The 27,461-nt window shown below is 38.0% G+C and overlaps 1 pseudogene across 1 annotated transcript; it reads left to right on the top strand.

Annotated features, from left to right (window-relative positions):
* On the top strand, positions 1–27,272 carry LOC309628588 (small ribosomal subunit protein bS18m pseudogene; annotated as a pseudogene). The gene is made up of 2 exons (XR_014249448.1): positions 1–88; positions 24,521–27,272. The product of XR_014249448.1 is annotated as a small ribosomal subunit protein bS18m pseudogene (transcript).
* The last annotated feature ends 189 nt before the right edge of the window (positions 27,273–27,461 follow it).

The raw sequence follows: 27,461 nt of genomic DNA, 5'->3' as shown, positions 1-27,461 counted from the left end.
ATCACCTCTGAAGAACAAGAGCCAGCAGTAGAGCATGCCTTTGGAGGTGATGGTGGATTTTTTACCTTAATTTCATCCTAAATCAAAGGTATAATATAATCAATATGCATTTCCATCCACTTATATTTTCTATGAAAATTTGAATGTAAAACGAATGAGAAATATTGTAGTTAATTGAGACACATACATGAAAGTAAAAAGAGGCTAGTTTTAATCCTCCCTTAAAAAGCTAATTATCAAATATTTACATATGGAGACAGAATAGTGATATATTATTTACTTTTCACAAAACCATTTTAAACCTTTGGTGTAACAGATAATAATTTTGTAATGTTTAATGTGCAACCATTACTATCTTGCTGCTCCTGATAACAACCAATTCATGCCACGTGAGATTTTCTGTTGAGATAGTAAGTTTTCTTTTATGACTGGAAAAAGTCAGCCAAGAGGTTTTATGCTGTGAAGAAACTACATGGTATGAACTGCTGCTTCCTGGCTCTGCTAAATGGCAGCTGAGAGCTGGTGAATTAGAGGAGTAAACTCAACTACTTCCCTTGTTTAGTTGGAAAAGAAAATAGAAAGGCTATTTTCTTGTTCTGGGAGGTGAATATACTGTTTGCAATTTTTAAAAAAATCTGTGTGTCTATTCCAAGAAAGGATTTTTAATCTTCAGAAGTGAGTGATATATAAAGATACACAGAACCTGGTGGCTGAATGTGTCAACAACCAGGGATTGTAATGATTAGAAGTGATACAATATTTAACTATTGATGTTTAGTGAAAATATAGCTATACTGTATATAGAGGCATTCTTCTGTTAAGGTTTATTATGTAGACTTCTTGTTAGGGGGGAGAGCAATATATATATATATATATATATATATAATATATGTATATACACACACACATGTTTACATAATGTATATATATGCATATATGTATGTATACATATATACACACATATGTCTATGTATATATATACACATATATGTCTATGTATATATACACATATATATGTCTGTGTATATATATACACATATATATGTCTGTGTGTGTGTGAACCATATTTATATGGGTTCAACCCTCCCACTGAACACAATTAAAAAAGCAGATTAAAAATTTTTTTAAATTTAAACTGTTGAGGCATGAATAACATAGGGATTAATAGGTCAAAAAGTGGAGCAGAGAGATTAGGACAAGATGGCGGAGTAGAAGGACGTGCTCTCACTCCCTCTGGTGAGAAAACCAGAATCACAACTAGCTGCTGGACAATCATTGACAGGAGGATGCTGGAACTCACCAAAAAAGATACCCCACATCCAAAGACAAGGGAGAAGCCACAATGAGACGGTAGGAGGGGTGCAATCAGAGTAAAATCAAATGCCATAACTGGTGGGTGGGTGACTCACAGACTGGCGAACACTTATACCACAGAAGTCCACCCACTGGAGTGAAGGTTCTGAGCCCCACGCCACGCTTCCCAACCTGGGGGTCAGGCAACGGGAGGAGGAATTCCTAGAGAATCAGACTTTGAAGCCTAGTGGGAATTGGATTGCAGGACTTTGACGGGACTGGGGGAAACAGAGACCCCACTCTTGGAGGGCACACACAAAGTAATGTGTGCATCGGGACCCAGGGGAAGGAGCAGTGACCCTGGGGGAGACTGAACCAGACCTACCTGCTGGTGTTGGGGGGGTCTCCTGCAGAGGCGAGTGGTGGCTCTGTTTCACCGTGGGGATAAGGACACTGGCAGCAGAGGTTCTGGGAAGTTCTCCTTGGCATGAGCCCTCCCAGAGTCTGCCATTAACCCCACCAAAGAGCACGGGTAGGCTCCAGTGTTGGGTTGCCTCAGGCAAAACAGCCAACAGGGAGGGAACCCAGCCCCACCCATCAACAGTCAAGTGGATTAAGGTTTTACTGAGCTCTGACCGCCACAGCAACAGTCAGCTCTACCCACCACCAGAGCCTCCCATCAAGCCTCTTAGATAGCCTCAACCACCAGAGGGCAGACAACAGAAGCAAGAAAAACTATAATCCTGCAGCCTGTGGACCAAAAACCACAGTTACAGAAAGATAGAGAAGATGAAAAGGCAGAGGGCTATGTACCAGATGAAGGAACAAGAAAAAAACCCAGAAAAACAACTAAATGAAGTGGAGATAGGCAACCTTCCAGAAAAAGAATTCAGAATAATGATAGTGAAGATGGCCCAGGACCTCGGAATAAGAATGGAGGCAAAGATCGAGAAGATGCAAGAAATGTTTAACAAAGACCTAGAAGAATTAAAGAACAAACAAACAGAGATGAACAATACAATAACTGAAATGAAAACTACACTAGAAGGAATCAATAGCAGAATAACTGAGGCAGAAGAACGGATAAGTGACCTGGAAGACAGAATGGTGGAATTCACTGCTGAGGAACAGAATAAAGAAAAAAGAATGAAAAGAAATGAAGACAGCCTAAGAGACCTGTGGGACAACATTAAACGCAACAACATTCGCATTATAGGAGTCCCAGAAGGAGAAGAGAGAGAGAAAAGACCAGAGAAAATATTTGAAGAGATTATAGTCGAAAACTTCCCTAACATGGGAAAGGAAATAGCCACCCAAGTCCAGGAAGCGCAGCGAATCCCATACAGGACAAACCCAAGGAGAAACACGCTGAGACACATAGTAATCAAATTGGCAAAAATTAAAGACAAAGAAAAATTATCGAAAGCAGCAAGGGAAAAACGACAAATAACATACAAGGGAACTCCCATAAGGTTAACAGCTGATTTCTCAGCAGAAACTCTACAACAGAAGGGAGTGGCATGATATATTTAAAGTGATGAAAGGGCAGAACCTACAACCAAGATTACTCTACCCGGCAAGGATCTCATTCAGATTCGACGGAGAAATCAAAAGCTTTACAGAGAAGCAAAAGCTAAGAGAATTCAGCACCACCAAACCAGCTCTACAACAAATGCTAAAGGAACTTCTCTAGGCAGGAAACACAAGAGAAGGAAAAGACCTACAAAAAACAAACCCAAAACAATTAAGAAAATGGTCATAGGAACATACATATCGATAATTACCTTAAACGTGAATGGATTAAATGCTCCAACCAAAAGACATAGGCTGGCTGAATGGACAGAAAAACAAGACCCATATATATGCTGTCTACAAGAGACCCACTTCAGACCTAGGGACACATACAGACTGAAAGTGAGGGGATGGAAAAAGATATTCCATGCAAATGGAAATCAAAAGAAAGCTGGAGTAGCTATACTCATATCAGATAAAATAGACTTTAAAATAAAGAAGGTTACAAGAGAAAAGGAAGGACACTACATAATGATCAAGGGATCAATCCAAGAAGAAGATATAACAATTATAAATATATATGCACCCAACATAGGAGCACCTCAATACATAAGGCAACTGCTAACAGCTATAAAAGAGGAAATTGACAGTAACACAATAATAGTGGGGGACTTTAACACCTCACTTATACCAATGGACAGATCATCCAAAATGAAAATAAATAAGGAAACAGAAGCTTTACATGACACAATAGACCAGATAGATTTAATTGATATTTATAGGACATTCCATCCAAAAACAGCAGATTACACTTTCTTCTCAAGTGCACATGGAACATTCTCCAGGACAGATCACATCTTGGGTCACAAATCAAGCCTCAGTAAATTTAAGAAAATTGAAATCATATCAAGCATCTTTTCTGACCACAACGCTATGAGATTAGAAGTGAATTACAGGGAAAATAACGTAAAAAACACAAACACATGGAGGCTAAACAATACGTTACTAAATAACCAAGAGATCACTAAAGAAATCAAAGAGGAAATCAAAAAATACCTAGAGACAAATGACAATGAAAACACGACGATCCAAAACCCATGGGATGCAACAAAAGCAGTTTTAAGAGGGAAGTTTATAGCTATACAAGCCTACCTAAAGAAACAAGAAAAATCTCAAGTAAACAATCTAACCTTACACCTAAAGGAACTAGAGAAAGAAGAACAAACAAAACCCGAAGTTAACAGAAGGAAAGAAATCATAAAGATCAGAGCAGAAATAAATGAAATAGAAACAAAGAAAACAATAACAAAGATCAATAAAACTAAAAGCTGGTTCTTTGAGAAGATAAACAAAATTGATAAGCCATTAGCCAGACTCATCAAGAAAAAGAGGGAGAGGACTCAAATCAATAAAATTAGAAATAAAAAAGGAGAAGTTAGAACAGACACCGCAGAAATACAAAGAATCCTAAGAAACTACTACAAGCAACTCTATGACAATAAAATGGACAACCTGGAAAAAATGGACAAATTCTTAGGAAGGTATAACCTTCCAAGACTGAACCAGGAAGAAAGAGAAAATATGAACAGACCAATCACAAGTAATGAAATTGAAACTGTGATTAAAAATCTTCCAACAAACAAAAGTCCAGGTCCAGATGGCTTTACAGGTGAATTCTATCAAACATTTAGAGAAGAGCTAACACCCATCCTTCTCAAACTCTTCCAAAAAATTGCAGAGGAAGGAACACTCCCAAACTCATTCTATGAGGCCACCATCACCCTGATACCAAAACCAGACAAAGATACTACAAAAAAAGAATATTACAGACCAATATCACTGATGAATATAGATGCAAAAATCCTCAACAAAATACTAGCAAACAGAATCCAACAACACATTAAAAGGATCATACACCTTGATAAATCCCGATCAAGTGGGATTTATCCCAGGGATGCAAGGATTCTTCAATATACGCAAATCAATCAATGTGATACACCATATTAACAAATTGAAGAATAAGAACCATATGATCATCTCAATAGATGCAGAAAAAGCTTTTGACAAAATTCAACACCCATTTCTGATAAAAACTCTCCAGAAAGTGGGCATAGAGGGAACCTACCTCAACATAATAAAGGCCATATACAACAAACCCACAGCAAACATCATTCTCAATGGTGAAAAACTGAAAGCATTTCCTCGAAGATCAGGAACGAGACAAGAATGTCCACTCTCACCACTATTATTCAACATAGTTTTGGAAGTCCTAGCCACGGCAATCAGAGAAGAAAAAGAAATAAAAGGAATACAATTTGGAAAAGAAGAAGTAAAACTGTCACAGTTTGCAGATGACATGATATTATACATAGGGAATCCTAAAGATGCCACCAGAAAACTACTAGAGCTAATCAATGAATTTGGTAAAGTTGCAGGATACAAAATTAATGCACAGAAATCTCTTGCATTCTTAAACACTAATGAGGAAAAATCTGAAAGAGAAATTATGGAAACACTCCCATTTACCATTGCACCAAAAAGAATAAAATACCTAGGAATAAACCTATCTAGGGAGACAAAAGACCTGTATGCAGAAAACTATAAGACACTGATGAAAGAAATTAAAGATGATACCAACAGGTTGAGAGATATACCATGTTCTTGGATTGGAAGAATCAATATTGTGAAAATGACTATACTACCCAAAGCAATCTACAGATTCAATGCAATCCCTATCAAAGTACCAATGGCATTTTTACGGAACTAGAACAAATCATCTTAAAATTTGTATGGAGACACAAAAGACCCCGAATAGCCAAAGCAGTCTTGAGGGAAAAAAACGGAGCTGGAGGAATCAGACACCCTGACTTCAGACTATAATACAAAGCTACAGTAATCAAGACAATATGATACTGGCACAAAAACAGAAACATAGATCAATGGAACAAGATAGAAAGCCCAGAGATAAACCCACGCACCTATGGTCAACTAATCTATGACAAAGGAGGCAAAGATATACAATGGAGAAAAGACAGTCTCTTCAATAAGTGGTGCTGGGAAAACTGGACAGCTACATATAAAAGAATGAAATTAGAACACTCCCTAACACCATACACAAAAATAAACGCAAAATGGATTTGAGACCTAAATGTAAGACCGGACACTATCAAACTCTTAGAGGAAAACATAGGAAGAACACTCTTTGACACAAATCACAGCAAGATATTTTTTGATCCACCTCCTAGAGTAATGGAAATAAAAACAAGAATAAACAAATAGGAACTAATGAAACTTCAAAGCTTTTGCACAGCAAAGGAAACCATAAACAAGACAAAAAAACAACCCTCAGAACGGGAGAAAATATTTGCAAACGAATCAACGGACAAAGGATTAATCTCCAAAATATATAAACAGCTCATTCAGCTCAATATTAAAGAAACAAACAACCCAATCCAAAAATGGGCAGAAGACCTAAATAGACATTTCTCCAAAGAAGACATACAGAAGGCCAAGAAGCACATGAAAAGCTGCTCAACATCACTAATTATTAGAGAAATGCAAATCAAAACTACAATGAGGTATCACCTCACACCAGTTAGAATGGGCATCATCAGAAAATCTACAAACAACAAATGCTGGAGAGGGTGTGGAGAAGAGGGAACCCTCTTGCACTGTTGGTGGGAATGTAAATTGATACAGCCACTATGGAGAACAGTATGGAGGGTCCTTAAAAAACTAAAAATAGAATTACCATATGACCCAGCAATCCCACTACTGGGCATATACCCAGAGAAAACCGTAATTCAAAAAGACGCATGCACCCCAATGTTCATTGCAGCACTATTTACAATAGCCAGGTCATGGAAGCAACCTAAATGCCCATCGACGGATGAATGGATAAAGAAGATGTGGTACATATATACAATGGAATATTACTCAGCCATAAAAAGGAACGAAATTGAGTCATTTGTTGAGACGTGGAGGGATCTAGAGACTGTCATACAGAGTGAAGTAAGTCAGAAAGAGAAAAACAGATATCGTATATTAACGCATGTATGTGGAACCTAGGAAAATGGTACAGATGATCCGGTTTGCAGGGCAGAAGTTGAGACACAGATGTAGCGAACAGACATATGGACACCAAGGGGGGAAAACTGCGGTGGGGTGGGGATGGTGGTGTGCTGAATTAGGCGATTGGGATTGACATGTATACACTGATTTGTATAAAACTGATGATTAATAAGAACCTGCAGTATAAAAAACCAAAACAACTAATACTAAACTTTCATTGGGTTATCTGTATGGAAATATGTTAATATAAATGTTTCAGACATTATGTGAAATTTCTAAAAATCTTATATGTTCTGGTATAATGTTATAAGTCATAATTCTAGTTATTACTTTAAAATGTATATCTCAGAAAAAACTAAAAAAAAAAAAAGTGGAGCAGAGATGAGACACCTGAGGTGTAGGGTGTACAGTACCCACTTTTTCCCCTGAGGTCATTATCTGACCCTAGAGAATGAAAACTTTCCTTTTGACAGCCTTAAAATCCTGAAAGACAGAACTCAAAGCTCAGGAACCAAATAAAGGGAAACAAGGGTGTATACCCTCAAGGTCAAGGTGACCCAGAAATGCAAAGTTCTTGAAGAAATATAGCCTGAGATTAAGGTTTGAACTTGGGTAAATTGGTCTAGGCTGGAAGGCCCTCTGGGTTCCTACAGAAGCAAGCACCAATTCTCTGGAAGAAAATGCACTTATCATGAGTTTCAGATTCCTACAAATTATTTCTCATACATAATCTCTAGCAGTTAAATCAGGAGTCAAAGACGTAATTATAATGTGAATTAGAAAAAAGGACTTGCTGGCACGATGTGGGAGTAGAAGGATGTGAGCCCATCCTATTTTACAAAAACACCTAAATCACAACTAACTGCTGAACAACGATTGATTTAAAAAAAATGCTGGAACCTACAAAAAAAGATATCCTACATCCAAAGACAAAGAAGAAGGTAGGAGGGGTGCAAGCATGATAAAATAAAAAACCATATCTGCTGGGTGGGTGACCCACAAACTGGAAAATAATTATTCCACAGAAGTTCTCCCACAGGAGTGAAAGTCCTGAGCCCCATGTCAGGCTTCCCAGCCTGGGGGTTTGGCAACAGGAGAAGGACCCCCTGCAGAGAACCTAGCTTTGAAGGCCAGTGGGTTTGATTGCAAGAATTCCACAGGACTAGGGGAAGCAAACTCCATTCTTAGAGGGTGCACACAACGTCTAGTGTGCACCAGGACCCAGGGTAAAAAGCAGTGACCTCATGAGAAACTGGGCCAGACTTACCTGCTGGTATTGGAGGGTCTCCTGAGGAGGCAGAGGGTGGCTGTGGCTCACTGCAGGGACAAAGAGACTTGCAGCAGTAGCTGTGGCAAGTACTCATTGGTGTGAGCTCTCCTGGAGGCTGCCATTTCCCCCCAAGACCTCACCCCAGCCAAAAGCCAGTAGACTCCAGTGTTGGGACACCTCAGGCCAAACAACCAACAGGGAAGGAACAGAGCCCCACCCATCAGCAGACAGACTGTTTAAAGTCTTCCTGAGCACAGCCCTGCCTACCAGAGGGACATGAACCAGCTCCACCCACCAGTGGGCAGGAACCAGGCCCTCACACCAGCAAGCCTGAGCAAGCCTCTTAGACAGCCTCACCCACCAGAGGGAAGACAGCAGAAGCAAGAAGAACTACAACCCTGCAGCCTGTAGAACAGAAACCACAATCACAGAAAGCTAGACAAGATGAGATGGCAGAAGAATATGTCCCAGACGAAGTAACAAGATAAAACCCCAGAAGAACAACAAAGTGAAGTGGAAATAGGCAATCTACTGGAAAAAGAATTCAGAGTAATGATAGTGAACATGATTCAGAGTAATGATAGTGAACATGATCCAACATAATAATGAACATGATCTTTTTTTTTTGAACATTCTTTTTTTGAGAAAGACTGGGGGCACAGATTGAGAAGATACAAGAAATTTTGACAAAGACCTAGAAGAACTAAAGAACAAACAAACAGAGATGAACAATACACTATCTGAAATGAAAAATACACTAGAAGGAATCAATAGCAGAATAACCGAAGCAGAAGAAGAGATAAGTGATCTGGGAAGATAGAATGGTATAAATCACTGCCAAAAAACAAAATAGAGGAAAAAGAATGAAAAGAAATGAAGACAGTCTAAGAGACTTCTGGGACAACATTAAATGCACCAACATTAGCACTATAGGAGTCCCAGAACGTGAAGAGAGAGAGAAAGAACCAGAGAAAATATTGGAAGAGATAATAGCTGAAAACTTCCTTAACATGGAATAGGAAACAGTCACCCAAGTCCAGGAAGTGCAGAGAGTCTCAGGCAGAATAAACCCAAGTAGGAATATGCCAAGGCACATAGTAATCAAATTGACAAAAATTAAAGACAAAGAAAAACAACAAGGGAAAAGCAACAAATAACATAAAAGGAAGGTCCCATAATGTTATCAGCTGATTTCTCAGCAGAAACTCTGCAGGCCAGAAGAGAACGGCATGATATGTTTAAAGTGAAGAAAGGGAAGAACCTACAACCAAGAATATTCTACCCAGCAAGGCTTTCATTCAGATTCTATGGAGAAATCAAAAGATTTACAGGCAAGCAAAAGCTAAGAGAATTCAGCAGCACCAGATCAGTTTTGCAACAAATACTAAAGGAGCTTCTCCAAGCAGAAGAGAAGAGCCACTACTAGAAACAAGAAAGTTACGAATGGAAAAGCTCACTGGTAAAGGCAAACATAAAGTAAATGTAGGAAATCATCTGCACACAAATATGACATCAAAATCAGCAACTCTGAGAAGAGGAGAGCACAAATGCAGGATATTGGAAACAATTGAAATTAAAAGACCAGCAACTTAAAACAATCTTGTTTATATATAGACTGCTATATCAAATCCTCATGGTAACGGCAAACCAAAAATCTACAATAGATACACACACAGAAAAGAAAAATGAATCCAAACACAACACTAAAGTTAGTCATCAAGTCACAAGAGAAGAGAACAAAAGAGGAAGGAAAGCAAAAAGACCTACAAAAACAAATCCAAAACAATTTAAAAAATGGCAATAGGAACATACATATCAATAATTACCTTAAGTGGAAATGGATTAAATGCTCCAACCAAAAGACATAGACTGGCTGAATGGATACAAAAACAAGACCTGTAAATATGCTGTCTACAAGAAACCCACTTCAGATCTAGGGACAGATACAGAGTGAAAGTGAGGGGATGGAAAAAGGTATTCCATGCAAATGGAAATCAAAAGAAAGTTGGAGTAGCAATTCTCATATCAGACAAAATAGACTTTAAAATAAATACTGTTACAACAGACAAAGAAGGACACTACATAATGATAAAGGGATCAATCCAAGAAAAAGATATAATAATTGTAAATATACATGCACCCAACATAGAAGCACCCCAATATATAAGGCAAGCACTAACAGCCATAAAAGGAGAAACTGAGAGTAACACAATAATAATAGGGGACTTTAACACCCCACTTTCATCAATGGACAGATCATCCAGACAGAAGATCAATAAGGAAACACAGGCCTTAAGTGACATATTAGACCAGATACCCTTAATTGATATTTATAGAGCATTCCATCCCAGAACAGCAGAACATACACTTTCTCAAGTGCACATGGAACATTCTCCAGTATTGACCAAATGCTGGGCCACAAAGTGAGCCTCAGTAAATTTAAGAAAACTGAAATCATATCAAGCATCTTTTCTGACCACAATGCTATGAGATTAGAAATCAGCTACAGGAAAAAAAAACTGTAAAAAACACACACACAGACACACACACACAAACAGGTGGAAGCTAAACAATATGCTACTAAGCAACCAAGGGATCACTGAAGAAATCAAAAAAAACTGAGACACAAATGAAAACGAAAGCACGATGATCCAAAACCTATGGGATGTGACAAGAGTGGTTCTAAGAGGGAAGTTCATATCAATACAATCTTACCTCAGGAAACAAGAAAAATCACAAATAAACAACCTAACCCTACACCTAAAGCAACCAGAGAAAAAAGAACAAAGAAAACCCAAAGTTAGTAGAAGGAAAGAAATTATAAAGATCAGAGCAGAAATCAAAGAAATAGAAATGAATAAAACAATAGAAAAGACCAATGAAACTAAAAGCTGGTTCTTTGAAAAGATAAACAAAATTGATAAACCTTTAGCCAGACTTATCAAGAAAAAAAGGGAGAGGGCTCAAATCAGTAAGTTTAGAAATGAAAAATGAGAAGTTACAACAGACACCACAGAAATACAAAGTATCATAAGAGACTACTGCAAGCAACTGTTTCCCAATAAAATGGACAACCTGGAATAAATGGACAAATTATTAGAAAGGTACAATCTCCAATGACTGAACCAAGAAGAAATAGAAAATACGAACAGACCAATTACGAGTACTGAAATTGAAACTGTGATTTAAAAACTACCAACAAACAGAAGTTCAGGACCAGTTGGCTTTACAGGCGAACTCTATCAAACATTTAGAGAAGAGTTAGCACCTATACTTCTGAATCTATTCCAAAAAATTGCAGAGGGAGGAACACTCCCGAACTTATTCTATGAGGCCACTAGCACCCTGTTACCAAAACCAGAGAAATATACCACAAAAAAAGAAAATTACAGACCAATATCACTGATGAATATAGACGCAAAAATCCTCAACAAAATACTAGCAATCCAAATCCAAAAATACATTAAAAGGACAATACACTATGATCAAATGGGATTTATCCCAGTGATGCAAGGATTTTTCAATATCTGCAAATCAATCAGTGTGATACACCACATCAACAAATACAAGAATAAGAACCATATGATCATCTCAATAGATGCAGAAAAATCTTGTATCCAATAAGCTATTTTGTAGCAGAAAAAGCTACAAAATTCAACATCAACTTATAAAAACTCTCCAGAAAATGGGCATAGAGGGAACATACCTCGGCATAAAAAAAGGCCATATATGACAAACCCACAGCTAACATCATACTCAACTGTGAAAAGCTGAAAGCATTTCCTCTAAGATCAGGATCAAGACAAGGAGGTCCACTCTCACCACTTTTATTCAACATAGTTTTTGAAGTCCTAACTATAGCAATCAGAGAAGAAAAAGAAATGAAAGGAATCCAAACTGGAAAAGAAGTAAAACTGTCATTGTTTGCAGATGACATGATACTATACATAGAAAATCCTAAATGCACTAACAGAAAAATACTAGAGCTCACCAATGAATTTGGGAAAGTTGCAGGATACAAAATTAATACACAGAAATCTGTTGCATTTCTATATGCTAACAACAAAAGATCAAGAGGAGAAATGAAGGAAACAATCCTATTTACCATCACATCAAAAAGAATAAAATACCTAGGAAGAAAACCTACATAAGGAGGTAAAAGACCTATACTCTGAAGACTATAAGATGCTGATGAAAGAAATCAAAGATGACACAAACAGATGGAAAGATATCCCATGTTCTTGGATTGGAAGAATCAATATTGTTAAAATGACCACACTTCCCAAGGCACTCTCCAGGTTCAATGCAATCCATATCAAATTACCAATGGCATTTTTCACAGAACTAGAACAAAAAATCTTAAAATTTGTATGGAGACACAGAAGACCCCAAATAGCCAAAGCAATCTTTAGAAAGAAAAACGGACCTGGAGGAATCAGACACCCTGACATCAGACTATACTACAAAACTACAGTCATCAAAACAATATGGTACTGGCACAAAAACAGAAATATAGATCAATGGAACAGGATAGAAGCTCAGAAATAAACCCATGCACCTATGGTCAATTAATCTATGACAAAGGAGGTAAGACTATACAATGGAGGAAAGACAGTCTCTTCAATAAATGGTGCTGGAAACCCTGGACAGCTACATGTAAGAAAATGAAATTAGAACATTTTTAACACCATACACAAAAATAAACTAAAAATGGATTAAGACTTAAATGTAAGACTGAATAGTATAAAACACTTAGAGGAAAACATACGTAGAACACACTTGGACATAAATCACAGTAAGAACTTTTTTGGCCCACGTCCTAGAGTAATGGAAATAAAAACAAAAATAAACAAATGGGACCTAATTAAACTCAAAAGCTTTTTCACAGCAAAGGAAACTGTAGATAAAATGAAAAGACGACCCACAGAATGGGAGAAAATATTTGCCAACAATTGAGACTGACAAGGGATGAGTCTCCAAAATTTACAAACTACTCATGTGGCTCAATATCAAAAACACAAAAAACCCAGTCAAAAAATGGGCAGAAGACCTACACAGAGGTTTCTCTAAAGAAGACAAACAGATGGTCGAGAGGCACATGAAAAGATGCTCAATATCACTAATTATTACAGAAATGAAAATCAAAACTACAATGAGATACAGCAGAAATTAACACAACATTGTAAAGCAATTATACTCCAATAAAGATGTTAAAAAAAAAACTACAATGAGGTATCACCTCACACCGGTCAGAAAGGCCATCATCAAAAAATCTACAAATAATAAATGCTGGAGACGGTATGGAGGAAAAGGAACCCTCCTACACTGTTTGTGGGAATGTAAATTGGTACAGTCACTACGGAGAACAGTATGGAGGTTCCTTAAAAAACTAAAAATAGGGGGGCCCTGAACCAAGATGGCAGAGTAGAAGGATGTGCTCTCACTCCCTCTTGTGAGAACACCAGAATCACAACTAGCTGCTGGACAATCATCGACAGGAAGACACTGGAACTCACCAAAAAAAGATACCCCACATCCAAGGACAAAGGAGAAGCCACAATGAGACGGTAGGTGGGGCGCAATCACAGTAAAATCAAATCCCATAACTGCTAGGTGGGTGACTCACAGACTGGAGAACACTTATACCACAGAAGTCCACCCACTGGAGTCAAGGTTCTGAGCCCCACGTCAGGCTTCTCAACCTGGTGGTCCAGCAACAGGAGGAGGAATTCCTAGAGAATCAGACTTTGAAGGCTAGCGGAATTTGATTGCAGGATTTCAACAGGACTGGGGGAAACAGAGACTCCACTCTTGGAGGGCACACACAAAGTAGTGTGCGCATGGGGACCAAGGGGAAGGAGCAGTGACACAAGGGGAGACTGAACCAGACCTACCTGCTAGTGTTGGAAGGTGGCTGTGGCTCACCGTGGGGACAAGGACACTGGCAGCAGAAGTTCTGGGAAGTACGCCTTGGCGTGAGCCCTCCCAGAGTCTGTCATTAGCCCCACCAAAGAGCCCAGGTAGGCTCCAGTGTTGGGTTGCCTCAAGCCAAACAACCAACAGGGAGGGAACACAGCCCCACCCATCAGCAGTCAAGCCAATTAAAGTTTTACTGAGCTCTGCCCACAAGAGCAACAGTCAGCTCTACCCACCACCAGTCCCTCCCATCAGGAAACTTGTACAAGCCTCTTAGATAGCCTCAATCACCAGAGGGCAGACAGCAGAAGCAAGAAAAACTATAATCCTGCAGCCTGTGGAACAAAAACCACATTCACAGAAAGATACACAAGATGAAAAGGCAGAGGGCTATGCACCACATGAAGGAACAAGATAAAACCCCAGAAAAACAACTATATGAAGTGGAGATAGGCAACCTTCCAGAAAAAGAATTCAGAATAATGATAGTGAAGATGATCCAGGACCTCGGAAAAAGAATGGAGGCAGAGATCGAGAAGATGCAAGAAATGTTTAACAAGGACCTAGAAGAATTAAAGAACAAGCAAACAGAGATGAACAATACAATAACTGAAATGAAAACTACGCTAGAAGGAATCAATAGCAGGAATTTGCAGGAATAACTGAGGCAGAAGAACGGATAAGTGACCTGGAAGACAGAATGGTGGAATTCACTGCTGTGGAACAGAATAAAGAAAAAAGAATGAAAAGAAATGAAGACAGCCTAAGAGACCTGTGGGACAACATTAAATGCAACAACATTCGCATTAGTGGGGTCCCAGAAGGAGAAGAGAGAGAGAAAGGACCAGAGACAATATTTGAAGAGATTATAGTCGAAAACTTCCCTAACATGGGAAAGGAAATAGCCACCCAAGTCCAGGAAGCGCAGCAAGTCCTATACAGGATAAACCCAAGGAGAAACATGCCGAGACACATAGTAATCAAATTGGCAAAAATTAAAGACAGAGAAAAAATATCGAAAGCAGCAAGGGAAAAACGACAAATAACATACAAGGGAACTCCCATAAGGTTAACAGCTGATCTCTCAGCAGAAACTCTACAAGCCAGAAGGGAGTGGCATGATATACTTAAAGTGATGAAAGGGAAGAACCTACAACCAAGATTACTCTACCCGGCAAGGATCTCATTCAGATTCAATGGAGAAATCAAAAGCTTTACAGACAAGCAAAAGCTAAGAAAATTCAGCACCACCAAACCAGCTCTACAACAAATGTTAAAGGAATTTCTCTAAGTGGGAAACACAAGAGAAGAAACGGACCTACAAAAAACAAACCAAAACATTTAAGAAAATGGTCATAGGAACATACATATCGATAATTACCTTAAACGTGAATGGATTAAATGCTCCAACCAAAAGACACAGGCTTGCTGAATGGATACAAAAACAAGACCCATATATATGCTGTCTACAAGAGACCCACTTCAGACCTAGGGACACATACAGACTGAAAGTGAGGGGATGGAAAAAGATATTCCATGCAAATGGAAATCAAAAGAAAGCTGGAGTAGCATTCCCATATCAGACAAAATAGACTTTAAAATAAAGACTATTACAAGAGACAAAGAAGGACACTACATAATGATCAAGGGATCAATCCAAGAAGAAGATAGAACAATTGTAAAGATTTATGCACCCAACATAGGAGCACCTCAGTACATAATGCAAATGCTAACAGCCATAAAAGGGGACATCAACAGTAAACAAAATCATAGTAGGGGACTTTAACAACCCACTTACAACAATGGACAGATCATCCAAAATGAAAATAAATAAGGAAACACAAGCTTTAAATTATGCATTAAACAAGATGGACCTAATTGATATTTACAGGACATTCCATCCCAAAACAGCACATTACACTTTCTTCTCAAGTGTTCATGGAACATTCTACAGGATAGATCATATCATGGGCCACAAATCAAGCCTTGGTAAAATTAAGAAAATTGAAATCATATCAAGTATCTTTTCTGACCACAATGCTATGAGACTAGATATCAATTACAGGAAAAAATCCGTAAAAAATACAACCACATGGAGGTTAAACAATACACTACTAAATAACCAAGAGATCACTGAAGAAATCAAAGAGTAAATCAAAAAATACCTAGAAACAAATGACAATGAAAACACAACGACCCAAAACCTATGGGATGCAGCAAAAGTAGTTCTAAGAGGGAAGTTTATAGCAATACAATTCTACCTCAAGAAACAAAAACCATCTCAAATAAACAACCTAACCTTATACTTAAAGCAATTAGAGAAAGAAGAACAAAAAACCCCCAAAGTTAGCAAAGGAAAGAAATCATAAAGATCAGATCAGAAAGAAATGAAAAAGAAATGAAGTAAACGATAGCAAAGATCAATAAAACTAAAAGCTGGTTTTTTGAGAAGATAAACAAAATCGATAAACCCTTAGCCAGACTCATCAAGAAAAAAAGAGAGAAGTATCAAATCAACAGAATTAGAAATGAAAAAGGAGAAGTAACAACTGACACTGCAGAAATACAAAGGGTCATGAGAGATTACTACAAGCAACTCTATGCCAATAAAATGGACAACCTAGAATAAATGGACAAATTCTTAGAAAAGCAAAACCTTCCGAGACTGAACCAGGAAGAAATAGAAAATATGAACAGACCAATCACAAGCACTGAAATTGAACCTGTGATTTAAAATCTTCCAACAAACAAAAGCCCAACACCAGATGGCTTCACAGGTGAATTCTATCAAACATTTAGAGAAGAGCTAATACATATCCTCTTCAAACTCTTCCAAAATATAGCAGAGCGAGGAACACTCCCAAACTTATTCTACGAGGCCACCATCACCCTGATACCAAAAGCAGACAAAGATGTCACAAAAAAATAAAACTACAGGCCAATATCTCTGATGAACATAGATGCAAATATCATCAACAAAATACTAGCAAACAGAAACCAGCAGCACATTAAAAGGATCATACACCATGATCAGTGGGGTTAATCCCACAAATGCAAGGATTCTTCAGTATATGCAAATCAACCAATGTGATACACCATATTAACAAATTGAAGGATAAAAACCATATGATCATCTCAATAGGTGCAGAAAAACCTTTTGACAAAATTCAACACCCATTTATGATAAAAAAACTCTCCAGAAAGTAGGCATAGAGGGAACCTACCTCAACATAATAAAGGCCATATATGACCAACCCACAGCCAACATCGTTCTCAATGGTGAAAAACTGAAACCATTTCCTCTAACACCAGGAGCAAGACAAGGTTGCGCACTCTTACTGCTATCATTCAACATAGTTTTGGAAGTTTTAACCACAGCAATCAGAGAAGAAAAAGAAATGAAAGGAATGCAAAATGGAAAAGAAGGACCAAAATTGTCACTGTTTGAAGATGACATGATAGTATACATACAGAATCCTAAAGATGTTACCAGAAACCTACTAGAGCTAATCACTGAGTTTGGTAAAGTAGCAGGATATAACATTAATGCACAGAAATCTCTTGCATTCCTATACACTAATGATGAAAAACCTGAAAGAGAAATTAAGGAAACACTCCCATTTACCATTGCCACAAAAAGAATATAATACCTAGGAATAAACCTACCTAAGGGGAAAAAAGACCTGGATTAAGAAAATTATAAGACACTGATGAAATAAATTAAAGATGATACAAACAGATGGAGAGATATACCATGTTCTTGGACTGGAAAAATCAACACTGTGAAAATGACTATACTACCCAAAACAATCTACAGATTCAATGCAATCCCTATCAAACTACCAATGGCACTTTTCACAGAACTAGAACAAAAAATTTCACAATTTGTATGAAACACAGAAGACCCCGAATAGCCAAAGCGATCTTGGAAAGAAAAACGGAGCTGGAGGAATCAGGCTCACTGACTTCAGACTATACTACAAAGCTACAGTAATTACGACAGTATGGTACTGGCACAAAAACAGAAATATAGATCAATACAACAGGATAGAAAGCCCAGCGATAAACCCATGCACATATGGTCACCTTATCTTTGACAAAGGAGGCAAGAATATACAATGGAGAAAAGACAGCCTCTTCCATTAGTGGTGCTGGGAAAAGTGGACAGCTACATGTAAAAGAATGAAATTAGAACACTCCCTAACACCATACACAAATATAAACTCAAAATGGATTAAAGACCTAAATGTAAAGCCAGGCACTATAAAACTCTTAGAGGAAAACATAGGCAGAACACTGTATGACATAAATCACAGCATGATCCTTTATGACCCACCTCCTAGAGAAATGGAAATAAAAACAAAAATAAACAAATGGGACCTAATGAAACTTAAAAGCTTTTACACAGCAAAGGATACCATAAACAAGATGAAAAGACAACCCTCAGAATGGGAGAAAATATTTGCAAATGAAGCAACTGACAAAGGATTAATCTCGAAAACTTACAAGCAGCTCATGCAGCTCAATATCAAAAAAACAAACAACCCAACCAAAAATGGGCAGAAGAACTAAACTGACATTTCTCCAAAGAAGATATACAGATTGCCAACAAACACATGAATGGATGCTCAACATCAGTAATCATTAAGAAATGCAAATCAAAACTACAATGAGGTATCACCTCACACCAGTCACAGTGGCCATCCTCAAAAAATCTACAAACAATAAATGCTGGAGAGGGTGTGGAAAAAAGGGAACCCTTTTGCACTGTTGGTGGGAATGTAAATTGATACAGCCACTATGGACAACAGTATGGAGGTTCCCTAAAAAACTAAAAGTAGAACTACCATATGACCCAGCAATCCCACTACTGGGCATATACCCTGAGAAAAACCGTAATTCAAAATGAGTCATGTACCATAATGTTCATTGCAGCTCGATTTACAATAGCCAGGATATAGAAGCAACCTAAGTGTCCATCGACAGATGAATGGATAAAGAAGATGTGGCACATATATACTATGGAATATTACTCAGCCATAAAAAGAAACGAAATTGGGTTATTTGTAGTGAGGTGAATGGACCTAGAGTCTGTCATACAGAGTGAAGTAAGTCAGAAAGAGAAAAACAAATACCATATGCTAACACATATGTATGGAATCTAAAAAAAACAAAAAAAGAATGGTTCTGAAGAACCTAGGGGCAGGACAGGAATAAAGACGCAGATGTAGAGAATGGACTTGTGGACACAGGGAGGGGGAAGGGTAAGCTGGGACGAAGTGAGAGAGTGGCATAGACATATATACACTACCAAATGTAAGATAGATAGCTAGTGGGAAGCAGCCTCAAAGCACAGGGAGATCAGCTCGGTGCTTTGTGACCACGTAGAGGGGTGGGATAGGAAGGGTGGGAGGGAGACACAAGAGGGAGGGGATATGGGGATATATGTATACATATTGCTGATTCACTTTGTTGTAGAGCAGAAACTAACACAACATTGTAAAGCAATTATACTCCAATAAAGATGTTAAAAAAGAAAAAAGAGATTTCTGTGCATTAATTTTGTATCCTGCTACTTTACCAAATTCATTGATTAGCTCTAGTAGTTTCCTGGTGGCATCTTTAGGATTTTCTATGTATAGTATCATGTCATCTGCAAACAGTGACAGTTTTACTTCTTCTTTTCCAGTTTGAATCCCTTTTCAAAATCTTCCAACAAAAAACAGTCCAGGGTCAGATGGCTTCACAGGTGAATTCTATCAAACATTTAGAGAAGAGCTAACACCTATCCTTCTCAAACTCTTCCAAAATATAGCAGAGGGAGGAACACTGCCAAACTCATTCTACGAGGCCACCATCAGCCTGATACCAAAACCAGACAAGGATGTCACAAAAAAGAAAATTACAGGCCAATATCACTGATGATCATAGATGCAAAAATCCTCAACAAAATACTAGCAAACAGCATCCAACAGCACATTAAAAGGATCATACACAATGATCAAGTGGGGTTTATCCCAGGAATGCAAGGATTCTTCAGTATATATGCAAATCAACCAATGTGATACACAATATTAGCAAATAGAAGGATAAAAACCGCATGATCATTTCAATAGACAGAAAAAGCTTTTGACAAAATTCAACACCCATTTATGATAAAAACTCTCTAGAAAGTAGGCATAGAGGGAACCTACCTCAACATATAAAGGCCATATATGACAAACCCACAACCAACATCGTCCTCAGTGGTGAAAAACTGAAACCATTTCCTCTAAGATCAGGAAGAAGACAAGGTTGTCCACCCTCACCACTATTATTCAACGTAGTTTTGGAAGTTTTAGCCCTGGCAATCTGAGAATGTAGCTAATTTCTGAAGGGCAAATACTAATTTGAAACAATGCAAGGATAGAAGCTAATCCAAACTAGTTTCTTGACTTGACCCAAGAATTAAAGGGTCAGCATCTCCCCTCGCCTATAACCCATTCAGGACTTATGTATTTTTTACGGCAGATTTAAAGGATTTTCTAAGGTAATTTTTGCATTTTGAGATTTTCTTTCTACACTTTGTATCAGTTAGGAATTGACTTTATACAGCTAGTAACAGAGATTATTTCTCCCTCACGTGAAAGGGTTCAACAGTCCAGGGTTGGTGTCGAAGTTCCATGGTGTCATTATGGACCCAGGCCTTGTTCCATATTTTAGATTTATCTTCGTTAATATATGGCTTCTCTTCTGGAGGTTAACTCTTATCCAAGATGGTTCCTGACGTTCCAGTCACCCAAATGGCTACTATATTTCCAGGCATCACATCAATAATCCAGGAAGAAAACAAGAGGAAAGGGGGTTAGGGACAGACAAGGGCACATGCTAGCCATGTGCTCCCTCTGCAGGAGCCTTTCCGTGAGTCCCAGGCAATAATCTGGATGCACTGATCACTTGTAGCTGCAGGGAGCATAGAAAATGTAGCTTCCTCACAGAGCACATTCCCACCCCTTTCTAAAACAGGGGCTCAGAAAACATACATTAGGTTATAAGCAGCAGTCTCTACCACAGATCCTGACATTCATACCCAACCCCTGTGTGAGAGGTATCTACACTCTGTGTGTTTTGTACCTTTCCTAAGAGAGGGCCAAGCATCCATTAGAGGGAGATATACCCCTGGCTATGTGACCACGGTTCTGTTATATTCCCTTTATGAGGACCTATGGGGACCTTTCTTGTCTCATTACTAGGAAAAATAATACAGCTGGTTGGTTTGGGCACAATTTGCAGTAACTGTCAGAACCATTGACAGAGATAGCTCTGCTGCACTGCTCAGGGCAGCACATGTATCCCTGTTACCCTGGTAACAAACAGACTGCCAGTTCAAGACACTATTTTTTCAGCAAAGTTAGAAAATAGATGGAGAGATTTCTTGGAATACATGCAAGAATCTATGAATGGTGATTAGTAATTTTTAAAACACTGGTAATCGTAAGCAGGAATCTCCACAGGTTGTTTCTTGTCCACAGATATTTTGAGTATTGTTGTGGACTGAATTGTTTCTCCCCAAATTCCTGTGTTGAAGCGCTAATCCCCCACATGACTGTATTTGGAGATAGGACCTTGAAGGAGGTAATTAAGGTTAAATGAGGTCTTAAGGGTGGGTCCTAAACAGATAGGACTGGTGTCCTTTTAAGGGAAGGAAGAAACACCAGAGCTCTCTCTTTGTCTCTATGCACACAGAGAAGAAAGGTCGTGTGAGATCACAGCAAGGAGGTATCCATCCACTAGTCAGGAAGAGAGGCTTTACCAGGAACCAACCCTGCCAGCAACTTGACCTTAGACTTCTAGCCTCTAGAACTGTGAAAAAATAAACTTCTGTCATTTAAGCCACCCAGTCTGTGGCATTATGATATGGAAGCCCTAGCAGATTCATACAGGTGTGAATATGTAGGTCACTCTGTTAGGCCCATTTTGTCCATGTGTAAGCAGCGTGGCCATATATTGGAGCTATGAACAAATTAGGCCTATTCATTTTTATCCTCATTTCGCATTTACTATAAAAATGCCAACAGTGTCTGATTAACATATAAGCAGATAATGTAAATAATTTATGAAAGGCAAAAATGCTGATGTAAAACAATACAAAAATAAAACAATTTCATCTGGTGTCTTACCCATCCAATACTCTGTTCTGTTAATTTTGGAAGCACATGATTCGGCACTAAATTTGCAACAAATATCTGCAATCAGATAAAATAGTACTTTTTGATCTCCAGAGCACAACAAAAGTAATTATGCAAGTGTAGTAGAAAGAATTCTAAATTGGCTCCTGCGATTCCCTCCCCCTGGTGTCCACACCCGGTATAATCCCCTTCCCTTGATTGTGGGAGCACCAGTGAATATGATGGATGTCACTTCTGTGATTACATTCTAGATGAAGAGATTTTGCAGATATAATTAAAATCTCAAATCAGAATTACTTTGAGTTCATCAGAGTCTGTTCATCAAAAGGAGATTATTTGGGGTGGGTCTGACCTAATCAGGCGAGCCCTTTCAAAGAGATTTAGGCCTTCCCCAAGAACAGAGAAGCTCCCCTCCTGGCCTTAAAGAAGCAAGCAGTCATGAGTTCTACAGCTGCCAGGAAATGAACCTGCCAACAACTATGAGAGCTTCGAAGAGGACCCCCAAGTGACAGATGAGAGCCCAGCCCCAGCTGGCACCTGGATTGCAGCCTTATGAGACCCTGATCTGGGGACCCAGCTCGAGTGAAGCCATGCCCACACTCCTCACCCATGGAAACTGTGAGGTAACAGCAAAGGTGTTAAACTGAGATTTATCAGACTCTGAATCCAGGGCTCTTACCCATAACTAGTGGACATTGAGCTGCTGTCAGGCCTGGGGGTCTAGACTCTGCTCAGGCTGTAAGAATCACAAATGCAAGTTCTTCGGTATCCCAGAATGTATGTGCCAGCATTCGAACTTGCTAACTGACCATCTATAAGGCCTATATTAGGATTCAGCTCTGTGTTAACCATGGGCACTCCATCCATTGTTGACCTACCAGAGTTTCCCTTATTGAAAAGACGTAAGAAAAATAAAGAGTTGAGTAATTCTGCTTACTTTATCTGTTTTTTCCTCTATTCTTGTTTAAGACATAGCATTAGAACACTAAAAGCCTTGTTATTTGCTCTTAGCTCTTTTTAAAAAAATAAGCCTCACATTATTATTTTCCCTTCTAGCTTTGAGACACTATTCTTATAGGTCCTGAGACTCTCTTTTATGAACCTTGATTATAGGGCTCTCCTTTCACTGGTTGTTCAAATAGCAATGTTTACAGCAGGACCGATTCAATGGCCCAAATTGGAAACTACCCAAATGCCCAACAAAAACAGCATGAATGCATAAATTGGGGTATGGTCACACAATGGAATACCACACGGCAGTGAGAATGAATAATCTACGATTACACACAAAAACATGGATGAATCTCATAAATATAATGCTGAATGAGAGAAGACAGAACAAAAAAGAGTATAAATTGTACAATCATCTGTTTTCATGAAATACAGAAACAGACAAAACTAATATCTGGAGTCAAGAGTGAACATAATGTTATCCTTGTGACGGGAGAGTAAGAGGAAGGAACACAAGAAGGCTCTGGGTGATGGGAAGATTCTGTTTCTGGAACTGGGTGACAGTTATACGTGTGGTTTTCAGTTTGTGAAAATTCATTGAGCTACACACCAGTGATATGGGCACTTTTACTTTACTTCAGTTAAAAGTTTGTTAAAATGTAGTTTCCTGGGCTCTACCCCTTAGACTTACTGAGTCAAAATTTCTGGGAACGGAGTCTGGAAATCCACATTTTAAGCAGGGTCCCCAACTCCAGGAGATTTTAATGCCTCGTAACATCTGAGAGCCACTTGTGTAGGAACCTTTAAAACAAAGGCAGAAATGTAATTATAATTATTTTTCTAACATAAGTAAATATTTATAAAATTAAAAACATCTTCTTAATAGCCTCATTAGTAACTAGTCTTCCTGGTAACCTAAAAATGTAACCCAACAAAAAATCCCATATTTTGGTACACGTTTTGTTTTGATTTTGTTTGTTTGTTTCAGGTTTCAGGAGCAAAGATGGCAACTTTAAACTTGTGTCTGATTTTATGGCCAAAAAGATTAATATGGTTCATTAATAACTCATGTGTTGCCCAGAGAACAAATTCAGGAAGGAATTGACTTGCATCATTCAGGAAAGAGGTGTTGTTAATGTAATGTTCTCCATTAAAAAAAGAGAGGAAGGGGCTTCAATTTGAACTAAAATTGAAATAACAATATATAATCAGTGTTATTTTCTTAGGTGACCTCTATTCCTACATTTCTAACGTATAGGTACTCTATTTCTAAATTATCACAATAGTTTGTTTTATTCCGATTTTATAACTGAATAAAGTATTTTTCTCTCTCTTCTAGATTTATGTATTCCTAATACAGAATGTTCAAATAAGGGGATCCAAGCCTAATAAATCTTCAGGTGAATATATTTGTATTCTCCACATGCACCATAAAATTATATGAGCAATGATTATGTACTCTTCTACTCACTCACTTATTAGGTGCCTTGAGATATTCCCTTCATATTTCTCTTATCTAGGGAAAAAAGAAAGTAATTAAGTCTAGAATTCAGAAAAGTCCTCATTTCCAGACAAATCTTCTGGAACTGTAGCTGCAAAGATTTTTTTATCTGCATTCAAACTTAAGAGCACCCATTTTGAAAATATCCATAGCTGATTTGATGTGTAAGAACACCTTCAAAACTCTTTTAGTGACAAGTGCTGGGAGAAGGGAAGCTTCAAAGAATAGGAGTCAGTACCCATTTTAGTCCATAGAAGGTAGGAACTATTAATTTGGCAATTACTGTAATAGTCTTATCAGACAAAAATGGTATTATAAAAATAAGACATGACAAATCTCTATTTCTACCTTGGGATTCTTCTACTTTCTCTGATGTTGGCTGCACTGACATGGGCAGGTCCATGTGCAGTCAAGGCAGACAAACAGATGCCGGATACATATCTAAATGTGAAAACTCAAGAGTTAACGTGGTACTCACGTCCAAACAGCAGGCCACTGCATCTCTGAATTGAAGTGACTCAGAAATAACACGGTCAGGTGAAGTCAGAATGTTCCTTTGGTCTGCTCCAAAGCACAAATAATGATCAATTGTGTGTGTTGGGAGGTGGGTATATGTAGATATGTGTGTATATGTGTATATTTGACCCATAGACATAAATATAAAATTTTATAAATGCTATGAAGAAATGAAAAGGGAAAGTGATCAAGAACAATAAATATTGTGTTTATAATTTTATAAGTATTTGAAAGATTATTTTAACCTAGCGGGTACTTGATAGGCTTGTGTCGAGAAAAAGAAAAGCTCTCTGGATTCAGGAAAACTTAAATTCAACTCCTGGTTTCAGATCCCAACTTCATCACTTACTATGTTATTGGGTATTTTCTTAACTTCCCTGAACCTCAGTGTCCTCATCTGTGAAACAAGAAAAATACCATTCACTGCACTAGGCCATTATTTGAGGTTAGCTATAGAACTAGTAATTTTAAAAGCATCCACAAAGAGGCTTAGAAAATAGTACAGCCTAGTTTTGCCCATACTGTAAGGCACTGCTAACTAAATGTTGTTCCAGAAGCCTTATGCACTAACTCCACGTTTTTATACTACAGTGGTAAAAATTATATTTCTGCTTTCAAAACTTTGATGACAAGAAGCATGATGTCTGTAAGATAAAGATCTGGAAAAAACAGAGTTCTGGAGATGGCTGGTGGTGATGGTTGCATGACTGTGAATTATCTAATGCCACTAAACTGTATACTTAAAAGTGGTTAAGATGGTAAATTTTGTTATATGTGTTTTATCACAATTAAATGTTTTAAGATAATGACTAGAAAATGCTTTCACAGTGTGGGATACACAGAAAGTCCTCCAAAAATAATAAATTTTATGCTTGTTATTTCATTCAGTTTCCTGACTGGAGGCCCAAGATGGTCCCATTATGTCAAGAGTTCCTTTCTGGGGAAAAGAAAGCATGTGGTAAGATTAAATCATCAGAATTTTTAGAAAAAGAAAAATCTGGAATGTTCGAATCATCATGGCATTCTTTTCCAATTACAATTAAATTTTTTTCCTCTTCCTCCATTTAACCACATCTGAACTATTCTCAATAGGAGTCAAGATAACTCACCCTTTCACCCCTAGATCATTAGCCCCATCCTTACTATGCAAACTTTCTACTCAGCCTGAGCCCACGTGTACCTACATCCCTCAATGCCATATTTACCACATCCTAAAATTCTCCTCAGTCACTGGCAGCTTCAGACTGCAATATTTCTCCAAACTTGGTCACCCCTAGATATTTTTCTCTGTATGCCCTCTCTAGCGGGTATTTGCCTCTGAAAAATATTTTGATTGAGTTCACTAAATAAAGTGATTTGTTGCATTACATCATGCTATTAATATCTGTAATTGTAATGACATAACACATTTCTTTACAGCATTCAGAAAATGACTTGATAAAAATGAAAATTTGTGAAGGGAGGAAAGATAGAAAAAAAGAAATGCATCTCACAGAACAAGCATACTCATTTTTGTTGTTCATATTTGTTATCTATGAAACTTCTGATCTACTCTATGTCTTAAGAGTAGAGTTCTTTAAAGTTATTAAGGAACGAACCATGGCAGCTATGGTAGCCCTTTGCAGTGGGCTAGGGAGAAGAAAGTTAACGCACTTCATAGCGGCTGCTGTCTGCCTCACAAATTCTGGACTCATGCAGTGCTGTGGAGGAGAAGTTGTTCACAATATAAACAGGTAACCAGCAATGAGGACCTGCCTGTTCCAATGGAAAATCCTTATAAGGAGCCTCTGAAAAAAATGTACCTTGTGTGGAAAACGTGTAGATTATAAGAATGTACAGCTTTTATCCCAGTTTATTTCTCCATTTACTGGATGCACTTATGGAAGGCGCATAACAGGTCTTTGTGGGAAGAAACAAAAAGAAATCACAAAAGCAATTAAGAGAGCTCAAATAATGGGGTTTATGCCAGTTACATACAAGGATCCTGCATATCTCAAAGACCCTAAAGTTTGTAACATTAAATACAGGGAGTAAATTCTATAAAGTTATCATCAATAAATTTATTTTACAGTTGTGTGGTGGTAAAAAAAAAAAGTTACTAAGGAAGAATTCTAAAATCTGGAGAAGGTAAAGTTATTAACATGCAGCTAAGGTTTTCAGGTCTACCACATTGCAAGATATGCAATTATAAACTAATTATTCATTAATTCAACAAACATTTATTGGGTGTGTATTGTACCTCTTCTGCACCAAGTTACTTCTT

This window comes from Balaenoptera borealis (assembly GCF_965194805.1).
Source record: "Balaenoptera borealis genome assembly, chromosome: 4".
Taxonomy (NCBI): Eukaryota; Metazoa; Chordata; class Mammalia; order Artiodactyla; family Balaenopteridae; genus Balaenoptera; species Balaenoptera borealis.
The sequence above is the reverse complement of the archived record's forward strand: the minus strand, read 5'-3'. Positions and strand labels throughout refer to the sequence as shown.